At 44.5% G+C, this 18613-nt stretch overlaps 1 protein-coding gene across 1 annotated transcript in view; it reads right to left on the reverse strand.

Annotated features, from left to right (window-relative positions):
- Nucleotides 1-10785, reverse strand: part of LOC121548330 (cadherin-11) — a 74914-nt gene extending 64129 nt beyond the window's left edge. Inside the window, exon 1 of the mRNA XM_041859765.2 lies at nucleotides 10328-10785. The gene's annotated coding sequence lies outside the window, so the exon portion shown is untranslated. The remainder of the gene's footprint in view (nucleotides 1-10327) is intronic.
- Nucleotides 10786-18613: the final 7828 nt, after the last annotated feature.

The raw sequence follows: 18613 nt of genomic DNA on the forward strand, positions 1-18613 counted from the left end.
AGGAGGAGGAGGAGGAATGCTGCCTATGACCCCAAGAACACCATCCCCACCGTCAAACATGGAGGTGGAAACATTATGCTTTGGGGGTGTTTTTCTGCTAAGGGGACAGGACAACTTCACCGCATCAAAGGGACGATGGACGGCGCCATGTACCGTCAAATCTTGGGTGAGAACCTCCTTCCCTCAGCCAGGGCATTGAAAATGGATCGTGGATGGGTATTCCAGCATGACAATGACCCAAAACACACGGCCAAGGCAACAAAGGAGTGGCTCAAGAAGAAGCACATTAAGGTCCTGGAGTGGCCTAGCCAGTCTCCAGACCTTAATCCCATAGAAAATCTGTGGAGGGAGCTGAAGGTTCGAGTTGCCAAACGTCAGGCTCGAAACCTTAATGACTTGGAGAAGATCTGCAAAGAGGAGTGGGACAAAATCCCTCCTGAGATGTGTGCAAACCTGGTGGCCAACTACAAGAAATGTCTGACCTCTGTGATTGCCAACAAGGGTTTTGCCACCAAGGAGTAAGTCATGATTTGCAGAGGGGTCAAATGCTTATTTCCCTCATAAAAATGCAAATCAAGTTATAACATTTTTTACATGCGTTTTTCTGGATTTTTTTGTTGTTATTCTGTCTCTCACTGTTCAAATAAACCTACCATTAAAATTATAGACTGATCATGTCTTTGTCAGTGGGCAAACGTACAAAATCAGCAGGGGATCAAATACTTTTTTCCCTCACTGTATGTATATGAGTAGAAATAACTCATGTTTATATTGCTTGAACATGAAATTATTATCAATGATGCTCTTGAGGGTAAGTGACAGTGTTCTGTGCACACACATAGTGACTTACCCAGCAATATGCGGAGTGCAACAATAATGACAGCTTTGAATAAACTGAGCCATGGTACTACTTTCATCTGTGTCAAGCAATATTAGTACTGCATAATTCTGTAACTATTAATTAAATATCTAATTTGTCCACCCACTATCAATGCTGTAATTAGGGAATGAAAATAGATATTAACACCACTATTCAATATTATTTTTGTCCAGAATGCTTCATTAAATGAGACTGGGTGGTTATTCTATTACTTGACTATTACTACAGTGGCTTGCAAAAGTATTCACCCCCCTTGGCATTTTTCCTATTTTGTTGCTGTCACAACTTCCGCCGAGGCTGCCTCCCCTCCATGTTCGGGCAGGTTTGAGCGTTCAATGCATCACCGGCTTACTAGCTGCTGCCGATCCATTTATCATCACTCCACTTGTCTTGTCTAATTTATCACACACACCTGGTTCTTATCCCCAATTAGTCATTGTATAAGTGTTCCCTCTGCTTCCTTGTCTGTGTGGGTGATTGTTTGTAGTGAGCTGTGTGTAGCTCGGTTGAGCTACCCTTACCTTGTTGTTGCCAGGGTAGATATTTCCCCTGTGCCTGAGTTTTGTTGTCACATGCTTGCACAACTGTTTATCGATGGAATAAACTATTTGGATGTGTATTACTCTCCTACGCCTGACTCCTTCTATCACGCGCATCACATAATCACCCACCCGCTATGGAGTCAGTGGGAGAAGAGCGCATGCCTGGAGTCGTGGCACGGGTCCAGGAGCACTCCACGATGCTGGCCAGCTTGGGGGAAGCGATGGATTGGGTTCTTCAGGTAGTCCAATGCCTGGAGAGGAGCAGACCCGATCTGTCGAGACCAGCTGGCCAACCGGATCCAGCCACCTACACCCCAGCACCAGGAGGGCTCCAGATATCCCGACCACGGGCGTTTGAGGGGACAGCGGTGCTGTGCCAGGGATTCCTCCTCCAATTGGAGCTTTACTTCACCAGCATCAGGCCGGCACCATCGGAGCGGAAGAAGGTGTCCGTCCTCGTTTCCTGCATCTGTGGGAAAGCCCTGGAGTGGGCCAACGCAGTGTGGAATGAAGGAGGAGCCGCATTGGAGGACTACAGGGAGTTCGCTCGCCTCTTTCGGGCGGTATTCGACCACCCGCCCGAGGGTCGAGAGAGCGGAGGAGGACAGCGACAGTGCCACTCTGGTGGCACGAAGGGACAATCCACCACACGTCGTAGTCAACGTTCTTTTGGGCCTGGAGGCGGCAGGCAGGGCACTCACGCATCACCCCATGTATCGAACACCCATACTTGTTCAGAGCCCTCTGTTGCGCACTGTACCCTACCTATCCACATTCCCGATCACACGGTAGTTCCCCAATGTAAGGCTCTAGTTGATTCAGGTGCAGCTGGGAAATTTATGTATAGGGCATTCGCACGCCGTCAAGGCATTTCATTGTTTCCCCTCTCCATTCCACGTCCCCTCAGAGCACTCAACAGTCGACCATTAGGGTCCGGATTTGTTACGGAAGTCACTATACCAGTCAACATGATCTCTCAGGAGAATCATTTTGAGCAGGTGATTTTTTCAATTATTGAATCTCCTGCTTTCCCTGTGGTATTAGGTATCCTTTGGTTAGCACTCCACAACCCCACCTTCTCATGGCCGCAGAGGGCTCTCACGGGGTGGTCGCGTGAGTGTCAGGGTAGGTGTCTAGATGTTTCTGTTGGTGCAACCACGGTGGAAAATCCAGATAGTACCTCCACCATGCGCATTCCCCCCGAATACCGTGATCTGGCGCAAGCGTTCTCTACAATGCAGGCGACTAAGTTACCACCTCACCGGGTGGGGGATTGCGCGATAAACCTCAGGGTAGACGCTGTACCTTCCAGGAATCATATATACCCCCTGTCACAGGCGGGAATGGTGGCTATGGAGACATATGTCACCGAGTCCCTGCGTCAGGGGTATATACGTCCCTCCACTTCACCCGCCTCCACGAGTTTCTTCTTTGTGAAGAAGAAGGACGGAGGTCTGCGCCCGTGCATTGATTATCGACCACTGAACAGGGAGACAATCAGATTTAGTTATCCTCTCCCCCTCATTCCTTCAGTGGTTGAATCGATGCATGGGGCGCGCTTCTTCACCAAATTGGATCTCAGGAGTGCGTACAACCTGGTGCGTATCCGAGAGGGAGATGAGTGGAAGACAGCATTCAGCACAACCATGGGGCATTATGAATACCTGGTGATGCCCTAAGGTTTGATGAATGCTACCTCAGTTTTCCAGTCCTTTGTGAACGAGGTGTTTTGGGACATGCTTGGTCGCGGTGTAGTGGTCTACATCAATGATATCCTGGTGTATTCCGCTACTCGCACTGTGCTTGTGTCCCTGGTTCGCAAGGTGCTGGCCCGACTGTTGGAGAATGACCTTTATGCTAAGACAGAGAAGTGTATGTTTTTTCAGCAGTCCATCTCCTTCCTTGGATACCGCATATCACCTCAGGGGAGGAGATGGAGGGAGATCGCATTTCAGCTGTGAGTAATTGGCCGACTCCAACCACGGTTAAGGAGGTGCAGCGATTCCTTGGCTTTGCCAACTACTATCGAAGGTTTATCCGGAGCTTTGGCAAGGTCGCAGCTCCCATCACATCCCTGTGGAAGGGTGGGCCGTCCCGGCTCCGCTGGTCTGCTGAGGCGGTTCTGGCCTTGAGGAGACTGCGGGGTCTGTTCACCTCAGCTCCGGTACTAGCCCACCCCGATCCATCACTATCGTTTGTAGTGGAGGTGGATGCGTCCGAGGTAGGGATGGGCGCTGTCCTATCCCAATGCTCGGGCACGCCACCCAAGCTCTGCCTCTGTGCCTTCTTCTCGAAGAAGCTCAGCCCGGCGGAGCAGAACTACGACGTTGGTGATCGGGAGCTGTAGGCTGTTGTCCGAGCTTTGACCGTGTGGAGGCATTGGCTCGAAGGGGCGAAACACCCTTTCGTCGTCTGGACGGACCACCGTAACCTGGAGTACATCCGGCAGGGAGGGGACTGAATCCTCGCCAGGCCAGGTGGGCCCTATTCTTCACCCGGTTTGATTTTACATTGTCATACATTCCGGGTAGGAAGAATGTGAAGGCAGACGCACTGTCCCGGCTGTATGACATAGAGGAGAGGCCCAGAGACAACACCCCCATACTCCTGGCCTCCCGCATTGTGGCGCCGGTAGTATGGGCGATGGACGCGGATATAGAGCAGGCATTACGCACAGATCCATCTCCACCACAGTGTCCAGCTGGGCTGCAGTACGTGCCTGCTCTTATCCGTGATCGTCTGATCTTCTGGGCACACACGTCACCCTCCTCTGGTCACCCAGGTATCGGTCATACAGTGCGCTGCCTGAGCGGAAAGTACTGGTGGCCTATTGGCTAAGGACGTGAGGGTGTACGTCTCCTCCTGCTCGGTGTGCGCCCAGAGTAAGGCACCTAGGCACCTCCCAGCGGGTAAGCTACAACCATTACTAGTTCCACAACGACCATGGTCTCACCTTAGCATTGATTTTCTGACTGATCTTCCCCTCTCCCAAGGTAACACCACCATCCTGGTTGTTGTGGACCGCTTCTTAAAGCCCTGCCGCCTCCTTCCTCTGCCCGGTCTCCCCACGGCCCTGCAGACTGCGGAGGCCCTGTTTACTCACGTCTTCTGGCAATACGGGGTACCAGAGGATATAGTGTCTGACCGAGGTCCCCAGTTCACGTCCAAGGTCTGGAAGGCGTTCATGGAACGTCTGGGGGTCTCGGTCAGCCTGACCTCTGGGTTCCACCTCGAGAGTAATGGCCAGGTGGAACGGGTAAATCAGGATGTGGGTAGGTTCCTGCGGTCCTACTGCCAGCACCGGCCGGGGGAGTGGTCGGTGTTCTTGCCATGAGCAGAATATGCCCAGAACTCTCTCTGCCACTCCACTTACCTAACGCCTTTCCAGTGTGTTCTAGGTTACCAACCGGTTCTGGCACCGTGGCACCAGAGCCAGACCGAGGCTCCTGCGTTGGATGACTGGTTTCGGCGCACGGAGGAGACGTGGGATGCTGCCCACGTTCACCTCCAACGCGCCGTGCGTCGTCAGAAGGCCAATGCTGATCGCCACCGCAGTGAGGCCCCCGTCTTTGTACCGGGGGATCGGGTCTGGCTCTCGACCCGGAATCTGCCCCTCCGCCTGCCCTGCCGGAAGCTGAGCCCGCGGTTTGTGGGGCCGTTCAAAGTCCTGAGGAGAGTCAACAAGGTCACATATAGGTTATTACTTCCCCCTGATTACTGTATTAACCCCTCGTTTCACGTGTCTCTCCTCAGGCCGGTGGTAGCTGGTCCGCTCCAGGAGTCTGAGGTGCGAGAGGTCCCTCCAACTCCTCTGGACATCAAGGGGGCCCCGGCGTACTCGGTCCGTTCCATCCTGGGTGGGGGGGCCTTCAGTACCTCGTGGAGTGGGAGGGGTACGGTCCGGAGGAACGGTGCTGGGTCCCGGTGAGGGATATCCTCGATCCCTCCATGTTACGGGATTTCCACCGTCGCCATCCGGCTCGCCCTGCTCCGTGTCCTCCTGGCCGTCCTCGAGGCCGGGGTTGGCGCGCTGCTGGAGCCGCGTGTTAAGGGGTGGGGGTACTGCCTCCCCTCCTTGTTCGGGCAGGATTCGGCGTTCGTCGTCATCGGCTTACCAACTGCTGCCGATCCATTTATCATCACTCCACTTGTCTTGCCTAATTTATCACACACACCTGGTTCTTATCCCCAATTAGTCATTGTATAAGTGTTCCCTCTGATTCCTTGTCTGTGTGGGTTATTGTTTGTAGTGAGCTGTGTGTAGCTCGGTTGAGCTACCCTTACCTTGTTGTTGCCAGGGTAGATATTTCCCCTGTGCCTGAGTTTTGTTGTCACATGCTTGCGCAACTGTTTATCGACGGAATAAACTCTTTGGATGCGTATTACTCTCCTGCGCCTGACTCCTTCTATCACACGCATCACAGTTGCCTTACAACCTGGAATTAAAATTGATTTTTTGGGGGGTTTGAATCAATTAATTTACACAACATGCCTACCACTTTGAAGATGCAAAATATTTTTTCTTGTGAAACAAACAAGAAATAAGACAAAAAAACAGAGAACTTAAGCGTACATAACTATTCACCCCCACAAAGTCAATACTTTGTAGAGCCACCTTTTGCAGCAATTACAGCTGCAGGTCTCTTGGGGTATGTCTCTATAAGCTTGGCACATCTAGCCACTGGGATTTTTGCCCATTCTTCAAGGCAAAACTGCTCCAGCTCCTTCAAGTTGGATGGGTTCCGCTTGTGTACAGCAATCTTTAAGTCATACCACAGATTCTCAATTGGATTGAGGTCTGGGCTTTGACTAGGCCATTCCAAGACATTTAAATGTTTCCCCTTAAACCACTCAAGTGTTGCTTTAGCAGTATGCTTAGGGTCATTGTCCTGCTGGAAGGTGAACCTCCATCCCAGTCTCAAATCTCTGGAAGACTGAAACAGGTTTCCCTCAAGAATTTCCCTGTATTTAGCGCCATCCATCATTCCTTCAATTCTGACCAGTTTCACAGTCCCTGCCGATGAAAAACATCCTGCTGTGGGGATGGTGTTCTCGGGGTGATGAGAGGTGTTGGGTTTGCGCCAGACATAGCGTTTTCCTTGATGGCCAAAAAGCTCAATTTTATTCTCATCTGACTAGAGTACCTTCTTCCATATATTTGGGGAGTCTCCCACATGCCTTTTTGGCGAACACCAAATGTGTTTGCTTATTTTTTTCTGTAATCAATGGCTTTTTTTCTGGCCACTCTTCCGTAAAGCCCAGCTCTGTGGAGTGTACAGCTTAAAGTGGTCCTATGGACAGATACTCCAATCTCCGCTGTGGAGCTTTGCAGCTCCTTCAGGGTTATCTTTGGTCTCTTTTTTGCCTCTCTGATTAATGCCCTCCTTGCCTGGTCCCTGAGTTTTGGTGGGTGGCCCTCTCTTGGCAGGTTTGTTGTGGTGCCATTTTCTTTCACTTTCTTAATAATGGATTTAATGGTGCTCCGTGGGATGTTCAAAGTTTCTGATATTTCTTTAGAACCCAACCCTGATCTGTACTTCTACAGAACTTTGTCCCTGACCTGTTTGGAGAGACCAAGGTCTCCTTGGTCTTCATGGTGCTGCTTGCTTGGTGGTGCCCCTTGCTTAGCGGTGTTGCAGACTCTGGGGCCTTTCAGAACAGGTGTATATATATTGAGATCATGTGACACTTAGATTGCACACAGGTGGACTTTATTTAACTAATTATGTGACTTCTGAAGGTAATTGGTTGCACCAGCTCTTATTTAGGGGCTTCATAGCAAAGGGGGTAAATACATATGCACGCACCACTTTTCCGTTATTTCTTTTTTCGAATTTTTTGAAACAAGTGATTTTTTTCATTTCACTTCACCAATTTGGACTATTTTGTGTATGTCCATTACATGAAATCCAAATAAAAAAGTCTAAGGCTAATGTTCAACCAGCAACGCTGTAATAGCTTCCTTTCATGTCCCATTGCTTGTGAGATAGATGGCGTGGGCATATCATGGGACTGCCTAAAAGCCACCTAGCCTAACCTTAATGTCTGTCACATGACCTGAATGACATGTAAACAACTGAAACGCACAGGGAATGAAAATAAGCCTAGTAGTAGCCATGCAGTAGACACTGAGTATATACTGTCTTGGATTGTGAAATGGTGGGGTACCCTAATCTAGGACCCACGACATGAGGATAATGATTAAATCCAATCTGTCACCCTACTAGCTGCTGATGGAGGGACACAGACGTCCCATATTAGCATACTATTGAACAGTAACAGGGAAGCACGGTTATGAAGAAGTGTCACATATTCAGATAACTTGATATCTTAATTAGGCTGCCATGCACCCCCAGGAGGACCAAGGTCTAGGTCACATCCACTAATAATTGTCCAGGTACTGTGTGTTTAAAAGCTGCCATATTGTTATGTCAAGTCATTGGTAGACTACCTTATGATTAGAATCCATACTAAAGGAAACATGGCCAAACAAGAACTTCTTGCTTTACTGCCAAAATCTTGCAATATTCAGATATTTTTTCAGCTCAAGGTCAGCAAACTGAGAGATGTTTATTTCTATTTGGCTGATGGCTGTGCATAGAGTCTACATTTTAAAAAGGGCACACTTTTGTGTCTTTCCTTTTTTTCCCAAAGTAGAAAAATAACTCCTTGAAAAGCTCTAGCTGGCAGTCAAAATAACAAATGCATTTATTTGTTGAAAATGATGGAGTCTCTTCCGTTATCGACCCACAGTAATGTGGAATTGGAATAGCACAGCGTGGAGCAGAGCAGGAAACCGGTGCCTCATTTTTCTCCCCTCCCCAGAACTCCAAGGTGGTAATGTGACACTGAAGGTAACAGAAGCCACTGACTAGAAAGATGTTAATCCTGACAAAGTGCCACAGCATTAGCCAGAGCCTCTGTTAGATTGAATTCTCCGTCCCCTGGGACCATGGGCAACACCGGCGGTGGCGCTCCATCTTTCTGAGTGCCCCTCAGAGACTAGTGCCGAGGTAAGCAAACTGGGCCAGATGTCCACAGAACAACAGCACCCTCTATTGATTCCTTGAATACATGTATTTTCTTCCTCTGGGGGTTTTCAAGACTGTTGCCTGTAACTGTAGTTTTAGAGGTCTATTCAGTTTTGTCATTCAACTATTTAAGTCTGGTCAGTCAGACACTAAACTGATCTTTCAGATAATTGTTCAGTTAACAGGTAGGCTAACTATGATTCTGAAATGTTTTTTGTTGTTGTTGTTTTTGTTCAAAACTGATTTTAAGACGTTTGAGTGAAATTGAAATATGCTATGGAATAAGGGATGAAACAATCTATGTGATTCGTTGATATATGTATATTTAAACTATTTTCAGCAGTCATGTCACACACCAATGCCTCTGAGTTGTGATTGGAGCTAAGCCTTCTCTGATGTGAGTCATTCACTTCTGGTTATGCTGCTCAAAAGATTTCACCATCAAGCATTATTACACGTTCATTTTTAATTATTATCAGTTAACAAATTAAGAATTGGAAATTACGTTGTGGGGTAAAATCACCATTTAATACAATTTGTTAAATTATAAACCCTATGATGTGCACTCTTTCTTTTCAATGCCTTATTAGGGCGTAACACAGATCAATAATATCAGTAAAAGCATGTTCAATAAGGAGAACATTAAATTATTATATGAATGGTTCCCATAAGAGCACATGAAGGGAAGCAGAGCAGACATTTCGCTGAGCAACAGTGCGGTGGGGGTATAGAGTAGTAGCGGGTGGAAGGGGAGATTATTTTAATCTTGAAAGCAGCAATCTTGAGCTGTGGACATGAATACTGAGGGTTCTGTGAATACATACAGTCGACGCAATGGACCAGCTACGCATGCTGTTTTCTTTATGCTACCTTCTCCCTATGAATATAACCTATTGATTTTTTTTTAAAATGCCTGTGAATTCACATTTCCAATATGAATTGCTGAGTAATTTAGCCTAATAAAATGTGGATGATCAATGCAACAAAAATGTACACTAGGCATATATAGCCTTGGTTAGAGACGCAATAACGGAGAAATATTTTTAGCCCAATTCGGTTTGTATTCAGTTGTAAATGATACACCAACCTGTTATCACTATAAAACTGTGACTCAGGAGTAGGCTAAACTAAATATTCAAACGACTGCTATCAAATGGCAATACATACAAAAAAATACACAATTGAATAAATTAAACTGACTTTAAAATATGATATAATAAATTATGAAAAACAAAAACCGTATTATGAATGCAGGCAGGAGAGAAAGTGGAATATCGTCCCGCATTACAATAAATATAATATACATAGTTTATGGCTATCCATCCCATTCAGTTCAATTAGCTATTTAACTACAAACTATTGCAAGGAAATGTATCCCAGTATACGCTAAACTTGCAGCGAAAGTTATCCCGTAGGCTATTCGTCACTAAATCATGAAAATGGATTGATGGGCGCAAATATGTAGTATAGCCTACCAGTGTGTCAAACTAGCAGTGAATAGTCAATGTGTATTTGGACCCACAAGCTTCCGATTAGAAACGGAGGATATATGAAAAAGTGAACAACATGAGATAATTTGATATAGGCTATGTTTACGGTCCTGATGAGAATCAAAATACCCCCCCAAATAAGTCACCTATACCCCTAATTAACTGCATTTAAAGTGTTGGACATACAATGGACACAGTCCACTCAGATTGCATATTGAAGTTATGAATGTCGCTTCTGAGGGGTAGGTGTTATCATTCGGAAAAGCAATTTAGGTCCAATCCCAGGACTATCACATTTTCCAGTTCAAATGACTCCAGAAATGGCACAACACAACTGTACTAAAATAAATGGATAGGACAATAACTATGGGCTAAATTCCTTACCTTGCTTGGAGTAAAACCAGACTCACTGTTGTCAGTCCACTGCTTGTCCCATTAGCAGCACCAGACTATGACCCCTTCTTTATGGCTATGAACATCCAACACGACCCGTCCTTGCGTTATCACTCCTGGTCCAAGCGCCTCTCCTCCTGTGCGTTCCGCTGGATAAGAGGAATACCGTGGACCGGTTGAGAAGACAGTGGAACTAGGCGCCTAGGGCGAGTATGATATCAAGAGAAAAGGAGAATTAGTGAAGGAATAAAACCGTAGCATCCCCAACGATCAATCCGGTGCAGCCGTTTAGGAGCGTACGTCCTCTCCAGCTTTCTAGAGAAACGAAATGAAGCTCGAAGATCTTAGTAGCAATGCAAGCAGGATGTCTTGCCAAGGGCGCCTAAGTAGAATCACCCCCCTTTTCCCTTTCCCTGCGATACCAGATGGAAGCAGTTTCTCATCTGTCGCATGTTCCCAGACCCAGACAGCACAAGAGAACGGCGCGAATAGTTACACTAGGTTTAGAAATCTTCGTCCAATCAAAACAGGCGGATGGAAGTAAAGCCCTCCCTGGGAACCGAGAGCAGTCAAGGGAGATGGAGACAAAACTCATCTTCAAAATAAATGTACACCCAATGAAAATAAAAACTTTTCAGATGAGTAAAGTGAAATAGTTGCAATGTATTCCATTTCATGACAAAACTGTTTTGCTTCCAATTACAGGTTAGCTTTTTTTTCTAAATAAAACAATTCCCTTCATTATTACCTTTACTGACCTTAACAGCATACTGTTGATCCATTGTTTAATTAGGCTGTAGGCAAATACAATGTTTTAAATGAAAAACATAAACACTCACTACTGAGTTCCAAACTGCCTCTGGAAGCAATGTCAACACAAGAACTGTTCGTCGGGAGCTTCATGAAATGGGTTTCCATGGCCGAGCAGCCGCACACAAGCTTAAGATCAACTCGCCGCCATTGGACTCTGGAGCAGTGGAAACGCGTTCTCTGGAGTGATGACTCATGCTTCACCATCTGGCAGTTCGACAGAGGAATCTGAGTTTGCCGGATGCCAGGAGAACGCTACATGCCCGAATGCATAGTGCCAACTGTACATTTTGGTAGAGGAGGAATAATGGTCTGGGGCAGTTTTTCATGGTTTCGGGCTAGGCCCCTTAGTTCCAATGAAGGGAAATATTAATGCTACAGCATACAATTACATTTCTAGATGATTCTGTTGTTCCACCTTTGTGGCAACAGTTTGGGGAAGGCTCTTTTCTGTTTCAGCGTGACAATGCCCCCGTGCACAAAGCGAGGTCCATACAGAAATGGTTTGTCGAGATCGGTGTGAAAGAACTTGACTGGCCTGCACAGAGCCCTGACCTCAACCCCATCAAACACCTTTGGTATGAATTGGAGTGCCGACTGCGAACCAGGCCTACTCGCCCAACATCAGTGCCCAACCTCACTAATGCTCGTGACTGAATGGAAGCAAGTCCCCGCAGCAATGTTCCAACATCTAGTGGAAAGCCTTCCCAGAAGAGTGGAGGCTGTTATAACAGCAAAGGGGGGACCAACTCCATATTAATGGCCATGATTTTGGAATGAGGTGTTCGACGAGCAGGTGTCCACATACTTTTATATACAAAACAATCTTAGAAAAGTAGTCCTGTATTAGTGGACCGATATAGACATCTGTTCTTTTTTGCACCCCCCTAATCGCAGAGGGAGAACATATGGAAGCTCATTCCTGCCACCAAAAAATCTAATATCGATACTATCTAAAAGTTTAGAGATAATATTCAAAAATGTCAAGATATGTTTAGAAAGTAGAACATACTGTACATATAAGATATGTTTCCTCTTTTGTAGCATTATGTGGTGATTTCCATCTATCCACGTTGAGATTAGCACAGCAGGGCCGCCGGAAATTGTGTGGGGAGCATGCATTTGTCTCAACACTTTTGATTCGGTTTAATAAAAAATATTGACACAAAAGTGTTGAAAAGAGGGACAAAGTACTGTTGTTTAGACTGACTTTCCTCATGAATCAACTTGTGTTGATAACAACAACAGCGGCAGGTAGCCTAAAGAAGCCAATGCGCTCTGATCCCCTCTGGTCAGGGGAAACGAAGCGGCAACGTCATGTATTTATAGCTTAAGCTATGTATTCGTAGCCTAAAATAGGCCTATTTATTTAAGCGAAAATGTGAACGTGATCAAATTTGGTACATATTCAGACTTCGGGTGGCTAGGCTACTGAGACCTTATCAATCCAAAATTATTGACTGGAACTAATCAATCAACACAATAGTGATGACATAATGTGTGAGTAACTTTTTAATTACAGATGCAAAGGCCACTATGCAACCCTGCATAAAGCAAGCTCAGCCCTGTTAGTTCTATTGTCCAACTACAGTTGTTGTCTAGTTTATTAAAAGGCCTTGGCTGCGAATACAGAGTTTTCACCCCCTCCCCGCCCCTCTGGAAACCTATGGATGCAGATCACGTTCTGCGCATGTGTTATTTTACGCACACATTTCATCTACTTAGCTGCTGTCCACACTCCCCCTCCCTTTACTTTTCCCTCTTTACTCACCCTCTTCTGAACCATGATGATGTAGCCTATGTCTCTACCTCATATTTCCATATATCTGCTAGCCAGAGTTGCTGAAAAAGAACACTACTACTTTGACTGCCTGTCTACCTCCTGCTTAGCCGATGTTTGCAATGATGATGAAAAAATAACATTAAATCACTAATTAGACTGCGTGTCTGTGTCTTGCTTGTGTTTGATATGCTGCCTATATAGCTGCATGTATACTGAGTGTACAAAACATTAGGAACACCTTTATAATATTGAGTTACACACCCTTTTGCCCTCAGAACAGCCTCAATTGGTTGGGGCATGGACTCGACAATGTGTCGAAAGCATTCCACAGGGATGCTGGCCCATGTTGACTCCAATGCTTCCCACAGTTGTGTGAAGTTGGCTGGATGTCCTTTGGGTGGTGAAACATTCTTGATACACACGGGAAACTGTTGAGCATGAAAAACCCAGCAGCGTTGCAGTTCTTGACAAACTCAAACCGGTGCGCCTGGCAGCTACTACCATACCCCATTCAAAGGCACTTAAATATATCTTGTCTTGCCCATTCACCACTGAAAGACACACATACACAATCCATGTCTCAATTGTCTAAAGGCTTAAAAATTATTCTTTAACCTGTCTCCTCCCCATCAACACTGATTGAAGTGGATTTTGAATGTGACATCAATAAGGGATCATACATTTCACCTGGATTCACCTGGTCAGTCTATATCATGGAAAGAGCAGGTGTTCCAAATGTTTTGTACACTTTTGCATTGGGACAAAACACTACAGTATCTGCGAGTTTGTACGAACATGTTGATCATGTCTTTTGTGTACAACATGTAAAAAGATGCATGTAGCCTAACTCCCCTCCTGAAAAAATAACATGAAATCAAGCTTATGCTTAATGACCTACTGAAGCTTGGAACGCAGTAGTTGGAACATGTCGATCATGTCCTTTGTGTACAACATGAAGATTGTAGGCTACAGCAGACAAAGGCGTTTATCGCTGATCAAGAAATCTCAGTATTTTTTGCCACGGCAAATCAGGTTTCCAGAAAATTCGGAACCGGAGCCACTCCGTTTTTAAAAACCATATGACCTGATTAGAAAAAATCTGGTCCCATCGTAGCCCACATAAAACCGTTTTACAGCTGATTTATTACTATGTCATACCCTACAACTAGGATCCGGAGTTTTACCTGGTTAGGTTAACCTACCATATCAGGAAAAACTCTGGGCCCCCATTGGTGGCAGGAATGGGCTTCCATAGAAACAAATATATTTTCTGCATGCATATATTTACCTAGCATATGAAGCAAAGACTCAGATGATTCTTTTTTTTTTACATTGGACATACAATGCAATAAACATAGCCTAATCAAACAATGTGTTTAAACATCAGTCTTCCATTTTCTCTGATTACAAGTAGAACAGTGGCCCCTCCACTCTGGGCGGTGAAAGCTCATTTTCAGCCACAGAGTCCTATTCCTGTCCTACAGCAGGGAATATCAAACATGATCCTTCCTGCATTGGCCATTTGGCTGGGAATATAGTGAACAATCAATTCCGTCAGATTATTAGCCTGTCTAATAATTGAGTTTGGCTGTCGCTGGGGTAATGGATTCACTGTTCACACAGCCGCATTTAGCAGACTAAAGCAGGGAGAGGGAAGGAAAAACAGATATCATGTCTGAGGTGACACTGGTGGATGGCATAGCAATCAGCAAGTGTGCCAGGTTTTAATCAGTTCTCTAAAGGCACAAATTAGTCATTGGGTGAGAACAACACCTTCCTTCTCTCCTTTTATTGGCTGTGATGTGAACCACTATTTTGTTTCTCTTTTGAGTCTGGTGGGAACTGGGCCAGTGATCTAAGTAAAATAATGCACAGCAGACATTGCACTATATATAGAACCAATTATAGTTTCAACAAATAAGGTATGGGGAACTTTTTTGGGGGACTAACATGTATGCTGTATGACAAAAAAAAATGTGCCTTTATTTTCAGGTATGCATTGATACATTAGTATGATTACTTGAAGAATAGTGAATGGCTTATGTAGGCTAACCATCTTTGTGACTCCCAAAGATCAGGAATCAAATGTAGAACCAAATCGGCCTACAATTAAAATCCTGAGGAATACAGCTATCCACACCATGTTTCCTATTATTTCTTATGTAAATATGGTGTTTAGTTCTGTCTGGTCCTATTTAAAAGTCTCCAGCCAAAAATATTGATGTCTGCTGCAAGATCTGAGGCATCAGCAGGCATCCCACAGAGCATGTTAAAGAGGATGATTCAAATGTTTTGATGCTGTAGGAGTTCAGATTAAACAAAAACAGAGCAGCTCCCATCATATGGAGAGAGCAAGATATCTGACACCTTATCAGTCGGTGGGCATTGGAGCACGGACTGTTTTTCCTCGCAGAAAGAGAGAGAGTGAGAGAGAGAGAGTGGTGATGGACAAGTCAGGGTACCCCACTGTGCTTAGAGACAGTAAAAACGCAAACTGTACTGCATCATTGACCTAATCACACCAGGACGTAATTGCTAAAGAAAACAGAGGGATTTCACATGCAGAGTAGGCAAAGAAGATGAGCAGAATGTGGTTTATTAAAAAAAAAATATATATGACTTTCTTCTCACATTATTTTGTAACTAAGGCCATTTGAGTTTTTCCTGGTCAGATCACATGGCCAGAAATAAAAACTGTTATTCTTGGTTATAACCGCTTTGTTCATTTTGAAGTTATTGCACAATTATTCACAGAGCAATGCCTCTCCACAAGAACACCAATACATGTTAGACTCTGAAACAATTTCTTTGTGAAGGAGTTTACAAAATACAGGGTATATGAATAATTAAATGCAAACATTATTAGCAGGGCTTATCATGTTGGTGTCTATGATGTTCTTTTTCTGATGATGTCAGCCTTTTTTGATCCAACTTAAGCTAATTAGTGTCTGAGTGGTTAAATAGATGCAGTGTTTGACAGATGTATCAGGACAGACTCTTCTTAGATATTGTCAGTGGAAGAAAGATATTGCATTTCTAAATATAATAATGTCTGCCAAGGAATACTTTAGTTAAAGTTAATGCAACTGGCATCCTTACAATAAAGTAGACTCATTTCGTATTCAAAGAAGTCCACATACACAAAAAAAAAGGTTTGATTTAATCTGATGTTTAATTTGGTATAACTATTGACACTCCTTGAAAGAAGAATCCTGTTTGATCATAATGACTAGGGCAGCATCAATGTTAAACTTGAATAAAAAGAAGGTACTGGTTGTAATAGTGCCATTGTCTCTTGTTCTCTCTTCTCTTTTTTCTTATAGGTGACAGATCCTACATTTGAATGGGGATACTAAGAGATGCCATGGACAATTGGCTTGATACTGTAGCGGCCATGGATGGTCTGGCTGGGGAGCAAGGGAGCCATTGGCAGGTACAGCGGATGTAATTGAATGAACGTGGGCCTGTGCCGTGCCAGCTAATGGAAAGGAAACAAGCTGCTGGGCAGAAATGAGAATCTCACAGACCAAACAGTGGGTGTGGGCCAGGCGGGCAGCGGGGGCTGCTGCGTTAGTGATATCCAGTAAATAGGATAGAGCCTTGCAGGAATCTGCCTGCTGGATCCATCCCAGTCCATCTACCATATATCTACTATCTCCTCCTCCTTTTGACATGTGTGGCCTGCTAATCTGATCTCCTGTGGTGTGATAGCCCAAACATAACCTCCATCTATTGACAGAGATGGAAGGTCACTAAAATACATTCAGTACTGTATTTCATATAATTAATTATTTTGACTTGGCTCATATGATATGCATACTGTAAAAAAGTTGGATATGTCAGTAAGCTGTCTGTCTATACTACACTCTTGTGTATTTAACACATGCAGAATATTATAAAACCAGAATCATTTGCATTCTCACCTCTCTCTGAACCCCATGATAAGAGACAAACATTCCACACGTCAGTAAACAAAGTTTTGAAGCATCTCCACACAAGGGACAAACAAAGCTACACACGTTATTTGTTTTAGTCAGTGACAAATCTTATTTAGGTTGATGAAATCCAGACCATAGGCCTAGAGGTACATCTTAAATACAACAAAGCCATATGGAAAGCTGTTCTGCCCTCTTACACCAAGAGTTTTACAACTGGTTCCAAGGGCACATTAGTTAATTCATTAATTCATTCCCATATTTATTCATATCTCAACAGATGCCTGATATATGGTGGTGGGCTTCCTGCCACAAAATGGACACAGTCGCAGTGGCATCACCCAGGAGTCTGCTACATTATATAGTGGATGAGGTCAGTTCCCCCTTGGCAAAGTGCAATATAAATCCTGTCTGTTTAAAATATGGTACTGTAGCAGTTATGTAAGAAGTGACTAAAGCAGCTTTCAGTCATTGATATGCTAAGTAAAACAAATAAACCATCATTCCATGGGTTTTCAATGTATTACAACCTTGGAAAATAATGTTCTCGCTCTGCTGGAAGCTTTCTCAATCAGCCCAAACATCACCTGAACCATATCTGTCAATTACTAGCCATGTGTTTAGACAGAGGCAGAGGCGTTATCCTGCCCAGTTGGGGACCCTGAGCTGGACCTCATTAGGCCCTGCCATTGCCTTTCACCCTACCCCATCCATCACACTCACAATAATGTGCCACACATATTGTAACATGATACATCCTCCACATTGTTTCAAGAACAAATCCTACTCCAGGCTGACAACAAACAGCCTTTTTCTTTCTCATTCATATCCAAGCTGGCCAAGTAATCTGACACATCCATCATGACCTCTGCAGCTTTGTTTAATATAAACCTCACTGGAGACAGTGTCCAAGCCCCATGCATCATTAAGGTCTCTAAATATTTACACTGCAATCTCTCAATACTTTTCACAATGGATTCTCTACAGTGTTGAAATGGGCTCTTGTTTAAGGGGATGATGGGGTATGACCATAGTTCCCTTGTTCTTTCTTTTACTGCCTTTAGTTATTCTTAGTTAACCATAACAGTTCCTTGTCTGTTAGTTGAGCACACTGAAATCCCAACCTAGTGGACTGTCTCCTGACAGCTGGCTTACTCTGAAGCTTGTCTTTGCTGCCAACAAGGGGCCAGAGCATCTCACCAGCAACAATACAGGGTCTCCATGGCAAAGCATTGTTCCCCATGGATTAATACTAGCTAAAGAGTAAATCATTAGACAGTTTTTTTTTTTTTTTACCCAGAACATGCTTATCAGACAGCTGTGCTCCAGGCCCCCTGGAATTAATTTACACTCATTTTATGACTCAGAATTCCATATCAGTTTTGCAGAATAATCTGAACTCTCTTAATATCAAATTAAGCAAGGCTATTCAGAGAATTTCTCCTCTTTACCTATATACTGGGTTTTTTTTGCATAAGGAATTTATAAGAGCTGTTTGTGCTGTAATGTGAAATGACATTAACATTAGACAAAGGTTTAGGGTGATTTCTTACCATTGAGACATGAGCCTATGCAACAACAATGCTGGATTTGCACATATCACTTCTCTTTGGTGTGATAGGGACGAGGTGGGTATGGAAGCTTTCAAATGTCAAGCCCAAAGAGATTAAATAGCTCATGAACAGGGACCACACTCCACTAATGTAGATGTAGTAGGATTTCGTGGAACAGCAATAAAAAAAAGATATA

This window comes from Coregonus clupeaformis, chromosome 32 (assembly GCF_020615455.1).
Source record: "Coregonus clupeaformis isolate EN_2021a chromosome 32, ASM2061545v1, whole genome shotgun sequence".
Lineage (NCBI taxonomy): Eukaryota > Metazoa > Chordata > Actinopteri > Salmoniformes > Salmonidae > Coregonus > Coregonus clupeaformis.